This window comes from Lupinus angustifolius, chromosome LG04 (genome assembly GCF_001865875.1).
Source record: "Lupinus angustifolius cultivar Tanjil chromosome LG04, LupAngTanjil_v1.0, whole genome shotgun sequence".
In the NCBI taxonomy this organism is placed as follows: domain Eukaryota; kingdom Viridiplantae; phylum Streptophyta; class Magnoliopsida; order Fabales; family Fabaceae; genus Lupinus; species Lupinus angustifolius.
Window position 1 is genome coordinate 2,741,270 of NC_032012.1, and position 10,961 is coordinate 2,752,230.

Here is a 10,961-nt window from a genome sequence, read left to right on the forward strand (position 1 = left end):
TGGTCATGGTTAATGCTTAATTGAGCATGTTCTGTGTGACTTGTCCTTGCTGAATTCTCTGCATGCTCAACATTATCTTGATTGTCCTTTTGTCCCTGATCCACTGATTGTAAGTTGTTGACTGCATTGGTTCCCTTTGCCTTGAACTTGAAATTTGGAGGGAAGCCATGTTTAAAATAGCAAGTCTTTGTGGTATGGCCTTCTTTACCACAAAACGTGCACAATTTGTTGTTCGGAGCACTATAGTTTCTTGAATTGTATCCTGCATTTGTTTGGAATCTCCTACCACCTCCTCTGTTATTGTAGTTAGCCTCAGTTCTCATGTTGTTTCTGTTGAATTGTGGCTTCCATGGTTGTGTAGATGTGACATTGTTTAATATAGCCTTGTGTTGCCCAGTCTTCACTCCTTCTTGCTGCCTTTCTTGTTGAATAACCAATGAATACACCTTGTTGATGAGGGGCAGTGGTTCCATCAAAAGAATTTGAGTCTTTATTGTGTTATATTCATCATTGAGCCCTTTTAGGACACATATCACATACTCAGAATCTCTATAACCTCTGATAATCTTCACAAAGTCACAAGTGCATTTGTTGGTGCAAGTGCAAGTAGGCATGGGTCTTAAAGAGTCAAGTTCTTCCCAAAGAATCTTGACATCAATGAAATAAGTGGAAACGTCTCTCTCCCCTTGTTTAATAGAGTGTAGTTCTTGAAGTAAATCTGAGGTTTTGAAGTAATCACCCTTTGAAAACCTTTCTTTGAGGTCTTGCCAGAGTTCTTGCGAGTTGTCTATGTACACTATGCTTTGTGCTATTTGTGGGCTTAAAGATCTTGTGATCCATGAGATAACCATGGTATTGCATCTCTCCCACGCATCAAATATATCATCTGTCTCTTGTGGAGTCCTTATCACCCCACTAACAAATTTGAATTTGTTCTTTGATGAGAGGGCTCTCCTCATTGCTCTACTCTAGCTATGATAGTTCGTGCCATTCAGTGGTGGTGAAACCAACACTGCTCCTGGGCTCTATCCAGAATGAAGGTAGTAGGGACTGCCAGGATTCTGTGATGTATTAATGCCTTGTTGTGAATGTTGGGTTTGATTTGATTCTACTTCCATTTTGTTAGTTGTAGCAGGGAATGGATGTGGTTACTTAATCTTTACAAAGTTCAAGAATGATGGTGCAGTAGAGCTCTCAATTTGAGAGCTCTGATACCATATTATTTTTGTAAAAGAAGATAGAGGAACAAGAAGAATGTAAATCTTTATTGATTGATTATAATTGCACCATGGTGTTCATTATATACATGATGCCTTGTTGACCAAGCAATGAAAAACTAACTTAACAAACTTTCCTAACAAACTAGAAGGCACATGCTTTAATTAAATAAGCATGTGTTAAATGTGAATTAAGGAACTCTACTACATCCATCATTCATGACTTAAAGAAAAATCCATCAAGCCAAGGATGTTCTGTTTTCAGCATCAAGCCAGGGAAAACTGATGCATCTGCCTAAGAATTCTGGTGCATCCTGTCCAGGCAAAACTGGTGCATCTGCTCAAGGCTGGTGCATCCTGCCAAGGCAAAACTGGTGCATCTGCTCAAGTCTGGTGCATCCTGCCAATGCACAACTGGTGCATCTGCTCAAGTCTGGTGCATCCTGCCAAGGCACAACTGGTGCATCTGCTCAAGTCTGGTGCATCAAGTGTGATGCATAATCTGCAACAAATAAACCAAACTAAAAGCAGTATGTGTTGATATGAAAAATAGAGTAGTTTAGAGGAGTGAAATGATGTAATTTAATATTCCTTGATATTTCTTGTTTTCATCTCCAAGATTGCCACTCAAGATTTGATGACTCCAAGGCTACATGTAATTTTGCTTTTGAGTATTCAGAGTCTTCACCAAAATTTCTCCAATCTTGACATAACGAGGGATGTGACAAAGGTAGATACAACATTGTCTCATAGTATTCTTAGTCCAAGATCAAGTTATGATATTCGCCTCTCTTTAATTGGTGATTCATTCTTTCATTAGTGGTTCTTCCAAACTCCAGATCCGACTTTTCACGTTTGCTACCTTATACCCAAATTGAGAGTTAATGGTATTCACGCTCCAGCTTGAGAGGGGTGTTAAAGATGAAAATGACTCATTCTTAGATAGTTTTTTGTTATGGTAGTTAGGATTAATTTTACTTTAAATGGTAACTTCAGTTTCAAAAAATTACCAATTTTCTTTTGTATAGATTCTTTGTACTTTGCCTTTATGCATAATTCAATTTCAATAATGAAAGTTTAATATTTTCTTATATTTTTACTCTTTCAATTCCCTTCTTTTCTTTCTTGCATGGTCGCTAAGAAACTAAGAGATTGGTTAAAAATATATTTTTTATTTTCAAATATAGCCCTTAAGACATTTGTTAGCATACCTTGATTTTTTTATATTATAAATGCATAAACTCGTTTTTTATCACATCTTATATTTCTTTTATTTACTGTAAAAATGTCTAAGAATTTCTCTGCACGCAACCGAGTGGTATCCGAATTTGGAGGCATAAAACATGTGAGAGAAATGGGAATTAATGGAATTAAGAATTAACGCACTTCAAAAAAGAAGCATGATAGTTTGAATTCTCTACGCGACTCACTATATGGAGGCCAAAAGTTTATATTCATTTGACATTGGGAACTGTCATTTACATTTGTAATATAGTCTTTGTCAAGATTAGAAATAAACTATGGGAATAAAGTAACTTCTAGTGTAAGGAGATAAGTTATTTCCTCATGTCAGTTACATGTCATGTTTTATTATAGTCTATAAAAATATTTTTAAAAATAAACAAAATAACACACATGTCATATTTTTAATGGCTAGAGAAAATAAGTTATCTCTTGATATAAGGAGACACATTATTCTCATAAAATAAATTATAGACATAGCAAAGGTCTCATCCCAAGATATTTGATGAATAAATCATAAGCTTGAGAAGAAGATAACTTTGTTCTAGATGTTATTCATTCAGTCCCACACAATAGACTCGTTATGCACGCATAGAAATATGTCTTGATCATAGGAAAGCTTGCTTGGAAATTGGACTTTGTGTATTGTCAAGCATGTGTATTATTGTGGTCTAATTGTGATTTCTTTTTTGGCCTAGAAATTTTATTTAGAATGAAACATATGTAGTTTGAAACGTGTCGAACTTGATTGAAATTCAAACCTAATTTTATGTCTAGCATAAAATTAAGTGAAGTTGTAGGGGGAAACTTTAAAAGTAGTTTTTCAAGTAGTTTATAATTTTTTGAGTCACTCAAAAAGTTATTAGAGGCATTTGACAAACAAAAATTGAAGGGAACTTGTAGATTAAAAAAAAGATTATAACGTTTGAAAACTACTTTTTAGAAAGTTATTCAAGTATCATTTAGAAAGTGAAAGTAACTTTCAATAATTCGCTTCCCAATTTTGTTCTTTAATATTTTAACAAATATTTAATATGTATATACTGATAATATAAATATTTTTTACACTATGAGCAAAACATCAAACATTGATTTGTTAATTACTATTGACTCTCAAACAAAAGTAATATAATCAATGGTGGATATTGTATTAACAATGTAAAAAACTTTACGTGCATAAATTTTAAACTCTTTTAACAAATTACATTATATTGCTCTCAATTAAAAATCTATTAATTTTATTTGTGACTCCTACCTTTTTTCCATTTACATTTCCTTTTCTTTTAACGATATGCAGTATTAATGATGGAAGAGTATTATAAACTTATATAACTTAATTGTGTTTTTTGAAAAGAATATTAAAAAAATATATTAAAATAAAATATTACATATCAAATTATAACTAAAATATTATAATAAATGGTTATTTTAAATGATCCATGTGTTTACTTTTTTCAATTAATAAATAACAAAATAAATAATATGTCTTTTTTAGTGATTTTTAAATTTTAGTTAGTTACAAAATTTATTTTATCTAACAACTATAATTTAATAAGAAGCTTCAACTTATAAACTAGTTTTCCCGGTAGAATCATAATCTAACCACTAATATTTTTAAATATCAACTTCATATTATTCATGTTTAAGTGAAGTTACTCTAAAACACTTCTCACATTAATGAGGCATAATAATTTTTTTGGGGTTATATATAGGCATAATAATTTTTAACAATATCATAAAAGCTTGATATATTCTCATTAGTCCTTCTAAGTCTTTTACTATATTAACATCACAATTTCACCCGTTTCATTTCCTCTTTTTGTTGAAAATTTCACAAATTTATTTATTTTCATTAATAAAAAATGAAATATAGAAAAGAACAATAAATGATGCATAAGATACATGTTATATAAAGTTGGGAACAAAATTTCCAAAGTATAAAATCATAAAGAAGAGGGAGTGATAAATACTCAGTAGTCTATAGTTAAAGGACCTCTCAGATGAGCCTACCTAGCTGGTTTTAGCTACTCTACCACGCTTATTCTTTTTCCTGATTAAATAACATAAATGACATTGTGTAAATGTATATAGCTATGTTATATTACAATATATAGCCCTAATATTTGTATGGACTGCACTTCAGGTTGGAACAAACAGCTTCCCAACTGCTTCTACATTCTCCACTTTTACCATCACAGCACTTGCATACAAGCCCAAGAGTTGAATAAGTTGAACCCCTTGAGTACCCTATATATATCAACATACATTTTACATTTATATATGCTGTAAATATAGGAACAAAACATAAAAAATAAATAAAACAAGAGAGCAAAGTTAGATGAAAAATGTATATATCCTTTTATGTGCATCAACTTCAATGCCATTTCTCAATTAGATTAAGAGTAATCTATTTTGAGGCTTAGAGATTATTGGATTAAATTTTACTTTTCCTTAAATAGTTTTTTCCATACACATAGAAATCCAATTTTTGATATAGTTAACAACTCATTCATAAACCAAATAAGTTAAGTTAGTTGGGATCCCACTGGACACTATTTTCTTATATATATTAAAATACATCTTTACACTTAAATTTAAATCATCTATAATCTATTTATTGTCATTTTCAAATAAAAAATTCTTCTGATTACTGATTATAAAGTAAGCATAAAATTATTCTATACATTATACATACAAAGAGAGATTCTCCCTTAAAATTTACCTTTTCTGTGGATGGTTAGAACCCGAGTGGCTTCCACACCATTTAGGTTAGGGTGAATTATTAAGAGACAAGCAAAAAAGAGCACAAACCAATTTTGGCCGAACATTTCTCTGACCAAAGACAACACTATATAAGGAGCAAAAGAATGTAATGAAGAGTAAATTACAAGTAGAAGCCAGAGAAGTAAGAAAGAAATGGGGACAAAATTATGAACACATGAAGGTGGGTTCTTTATAAAATGGTGAATAAACATTCTGATTCCTTTGTCCTATATATATATTGAGTTTAGGGAATGAAAGTGCAAAGAAGTTCTTAGAAGTGATGATAGACAAAGTGCCACGCGTTTGATGTCGTACTAGGAGCATGAAACGGGTCTTCTTCTTCCAACAAAGTTACCGTATGGGATCCACTTAACCTAAGGAAGGTGACTGAGAAATTGAAGATGCTTTTGCTTTGAATTTTCACGTACTCTTATTCCTTCTTAATTATGTAACTCATAACTACAATAAGTGTAGCATAGTTGGGCACGGACATAACACGTGTAATCATTTCTGTCTCAATATATTGTCTCCATGGAATAGAAAAAATGTCATATAATTAAAAAAAATTAAAAACATAAAATAATATTTTATACGAGAAAGAATCTGCTTATTCCAAGAGTAAGTTTTTATCCTAATCCTTAATTATAGAGAAATCAAATGATTGGAATTAATGAGTAGATCTAAACCATTTGATGTCCATAGAATTGATGAATATGATGAAAAATAAGGCTAAAAGAGTTACTCTTGGAGTAAGTAGATCCCCACTTTTTTATATTACTTGGAGAAAGTAGAATGACAAGATATATGGTGACACAATAAAATTTAGGAGAAAAACTTGCATAGACAGATATATAATACGTCATATTTAAGAATATGTCTCAAACCAATCAAAATGTGCCATTCAATTAGAAAAATATAAATTAATATTTTATATTATTTGATAAAATGCTATTGCTAAATATAAAAATATAAACTAATATTTTTGAGACAAAGGACCATGTCCCATATTTATAGACAAATGTATTTTTGTTTTTATACTATTATTGATGACTAAGTTTTAATTAAAATTAAATATTTAATATATTATTAAAATTTTATCGATTATCTTCTTATACATATCTCTCACTAACTTTTTCTAATTTTTGTGAACATGATCCTTGTTCCGTTGGGCATATAATTGTGGCAAACACGTACTAGTTTTTAATCGTGACTAGAAAAAAAGTCAAAAGTAGTACAATGATGCGTGTTGGAAATTTACGGTTGTCTTGAAATTCACATTTTGTTACATTAAAACTAATAAGTTACCCATACATCTGCACATGACAATATTTTTTTAATACATAATTAAGAACACATGTTACCCTATGCATTCATATGTTTAATAACACATATTACTCATACATTCATATGGTTAAGAACATATATGTTATCAATACTAAATAGATTATAAGGAAAAAGAAAGGTTTCGAGTCAAAATGAATGTTTTTTGAGAAGCTAAATAATATTTTTGGTAAATAAAAAAATGAAAGGTTAGAAAATGGAAGACTTAATAAATCTGCACGTGTATTTAAGAAGAAATGAGAGGTTATAAAGTTTTTTTAATAAATTATTTAATGAAAAATTCTAGAAGATTAAAGGTTTTTTTAATGATAGGTAATATGCTAGGGCGGAAATTAATTGTTGGGTGAACATGATGAAAATTTTTGGGTTAGTATTCCCACAAGATGACAAGTGGCGAATAACAAATGTTCCAATATGGTGATATTCATTAAAGAAAGTGAAGTTGTTTGAGCGGGAATTATTTTGTTGAGAAGCCGACACGTGACATGTGAGAACCTTATTTTCTTATATAGTTATAGATTTTACAAGCTCTCTTGTTCATATAATTTACAAATCGATTTTTTATTATCAAATTGAGATAATCAAAATTACAAAATGGGAAGCCATCTTGTCACATTAAAATATATTACATATCAAAAGATATGTAATCTATTTCTGATAAGGATGATAACTTGACAAAGTAGAAATAGATGTTAATTAAATCTTTTGACTAATAGATAAAGATGAAATAACTCCTTGAAGTTTTATTCAATTTCCCAATATAAAATCTAACGTCCTTCCTTAAATTTGGTTTCATCATTCCAAGCATTTTCTTTAATTTCAAGAACAAATTCACTTTGAGTGGCTTTATGAAAATGTTTATTACTTGGTTTTTTGAAGTGTAATACTATGCCATAATTTCTTTATCTCCAATCAAGTCATGAATGAGTGATGATTGATGTTAATGTCTATCATGCATCCATAATAGACTTGTTTTTTTGCCAAAACAATTGTTGATTTGTTGTCACAAAATATTTATGTGACTCCAATTTGATGGTGATGCAAATCACTTAATATTCTCTATAACCAAAATGCTTGAGTAACTAAGCCTATTGTTTATATGTACTTGTTGATAGATATATTTATGGTTGGTAATGAACCGAACCAACTCGGTATTCGTTCGAAATTCGATTCGTTATTTAGCTCGATAAACATAGTTCATGAACCAAATAAGTCAAACTTAAGCTAGAAATTGAGCTCGTTAAATAAACGAACCAAACTCGAGTTATATACAGTTCTACTCGTTAGGTTCATGAGCTAGCTCAACCTAAGGCGCAAACGTGATACACCCACTCTAGCACGGCTGAATGATTACATATTAGACTAAGTGATTTATTTTTATTATCCAGTTTATTTTAAATAGTGTTAACTATAATAAACTACTGTAAACTTCTCTTTTATAAGATACGACTAAATGTATGGTCTAGATTAAATTGTCACTTATAATATGCATCTATTAATTATGTATTAAGTATTGAAATAAACATGAAGAAAGCTTCCTTAATTATCTAAATTATACTTTTCTGAATTCCGTAATTTTTCCTTAGTCATTTAGAAATAAACTTCCTAACAGTTTGGTACTTTCATTGAACTTTATGCCTCCTAATTACTCCCAAAAAGACACAGATGAATCTGTCAATCATCTTTTTATGGAGAAACTCAAAGAGCATCAAGACCAACAAGATGCTAGACATGACGCAGTCACCATTGCTCTCCATAACCTCACTGATAAGTTGGTAGAAACCAGTGTTGCTCCACCATGTCCACCCAATCCCCCTCCCACCCATTCTAACCCACCATCCTCTTCTCATACACATACATAGACTCTGTAACGCCCCGAAAAAAATACTTCTCAAAAACATTGCGGAAAAATGGGTAAATTTTTTTTTTTGAATAAAGAGATTGGTGGTATAGAATTGTTTCCTTTTTAAAAACTTTTCTTTTCCGGGACATCACTTTAAGTAACATATAACGCGGAAATCAAAACCGGTTACCTAACGGTAACTGAAATGATATAACATTTCCTAAATATACATCTCTATAGATATAAAAGATCATAATTACTTAATATACATATCCAACAAGAAAGGGCGGAAATATTAATCATCGCCAACAAACACTAAACAAAGACATGAACAAGCTGAAGCCGTCAGTGTTTCAAAAGTCACAAAATGATAAGCAACTCCTAGTGGCTAACTCCAAAGCTAGGGTACTGCCTCTCCTCAATTCCGCATGCCCCCTCCTAGAACATCACAGAGCTAATCCGAGCAAAGCTGTCTACCTGACGAGCATACGTCCGAAAAGCAAGCAATAGAAAAGAAGAGAAATAGAGAGAGTAAGACATCTAATGAATATAATTCATTGACGGCGTAGACTTACTCAGAATATTACACTTAGATATGAAAAGCAGTTCATATATATATAACATATCACATTATAACTCATCAGTTGTTCTCGTAAACAATTATCCAATCCACATGAGTAATATAACCAAACTCATCAATTATTCTCATAAACGATTATCTAATCAACCTAGGTAATGTTAATAACACTTATTCCCAAACAATATCATAAATTCACAATTTATCAATATATAATTCATCGACAAGATATCATGACTATAATTAAATAACACATAAGTGGAGATCATACTCCAAATAATAACATACACATATATTATCTATCACCAACATTATAACCCACCATTTATCAATATAAACAATGCGAAATGATATATGGAAGTCAAATCTCGCATCCCAATGCGAAATGATCACCTCGCAGACATGTGCGATAAACATGTCCGAGTATTATCGACCAATACTAAATCGGGTATTATAAATCGCCCGATCTTAATATTCGATTAGAATTTCGGATTTCGGCATTCTGAGTGAAAAATATTTATAAAATAGGTATGGGTGTACTCAGGGTCTATATTGACTCGAAATAACATTACGAAACCAACTGTGCAATCGGAATTCGATTCTGAGTTACAGAACTTTTTGAGCCGTACCAGGTGAGATTCAGCCCCGACAGCGGTCCGAAACCGACTGTCTCCGAAAATCATGAAAATTTACCACTAAATTGGAAAGAGAATTACAAGACTAAAACTCAACTAGAGTTTCGTCTAATTCTTTACCGAAAATTCCCAGAAATTCATTTTCGAAAATATAATTAATAACAATATTAATAAAATCTTATAATTCAAAAATTGTAAAATTCGCGGTGTTACAGACTCCACAACCTTTTGCCTCTCCTACTCCTCACACCCACATGCCACCTCCATTTCATATTCCAGGTAGAACAATTTTTCCAAATGTATTTAGTGCCCCCATATCAAAGATTACCAATGATTTCCTTTTACATGTAAGGCGAAGTACTTAGTTGGTTTAAATGGATGTTACATAATTCACAACTCTCCGATTGACACTCATTCACACGAGATATGGAAATCTATTTTGGACCCTCTTCTTATACCAACCATCAGGCATAATTGTTTAAATTACAGAAAAATGGAAGTTGGCCAAAATATCGGCAACAATTTGAAAAATTGTGCAATATGATTTGGGGATTATCCAATGAAGTAATTTTGAATTGCTACATTTCAGGGCCTTATTCCAGAAATTAAGCGTGAACTTGTTATTTTGCACCCTAAATCTATATCTGATGCCTTAGGGTTGGCAAAACTAGTAGAGGCCAAATTAAATGACAATCATCATTCCATCATAAAATCTCCTAGATTTCCTTCATACTCAACATCAACCATTAATTCTAAACCAAACACAATTCCCCCATCTTCCACAACTACATCTGCCACTACCATTTCCATATCCATTCGTCGTTTAACTACTGACCAAATGCAAGAACGTCGTGCACAAGGCCTTTGCTATAATTGTGATGAGAAATTTATTCCCGACCATAGATGATGACCCTGTTCTACACATTGAGGCAGAATTACATTCTACGACATATGGGGCCCTATTCATTTTCACGTTTCTAATTAGGCTCTTGGGGGCCTATTTCTCTCCAAAAACACTCAGATTTTCTGGGACTATATATGGCTATCCTGTCACTGTGTTAATTGGCATAAGAAGTTCTCACAATATTCTGTAACCTCGCATTGCAACACACCTAAATCTGCCTATATCATAAACAACCTAATTTCCCATCATGGTGGGCAATGAGGTGCACATTTTATGTACTGGGCTATGTGATAACACACCTATCACTCTACAGCAATAATAATTCCCTATTCCAATCTATTTATTACCTATCAAAGTTGTTGATGTGGTTCTCGGTATTGACTAGCTACTAACATTAGGACCCATTATTTCGGACTTTTCAGATCCATCTATGTAGTTT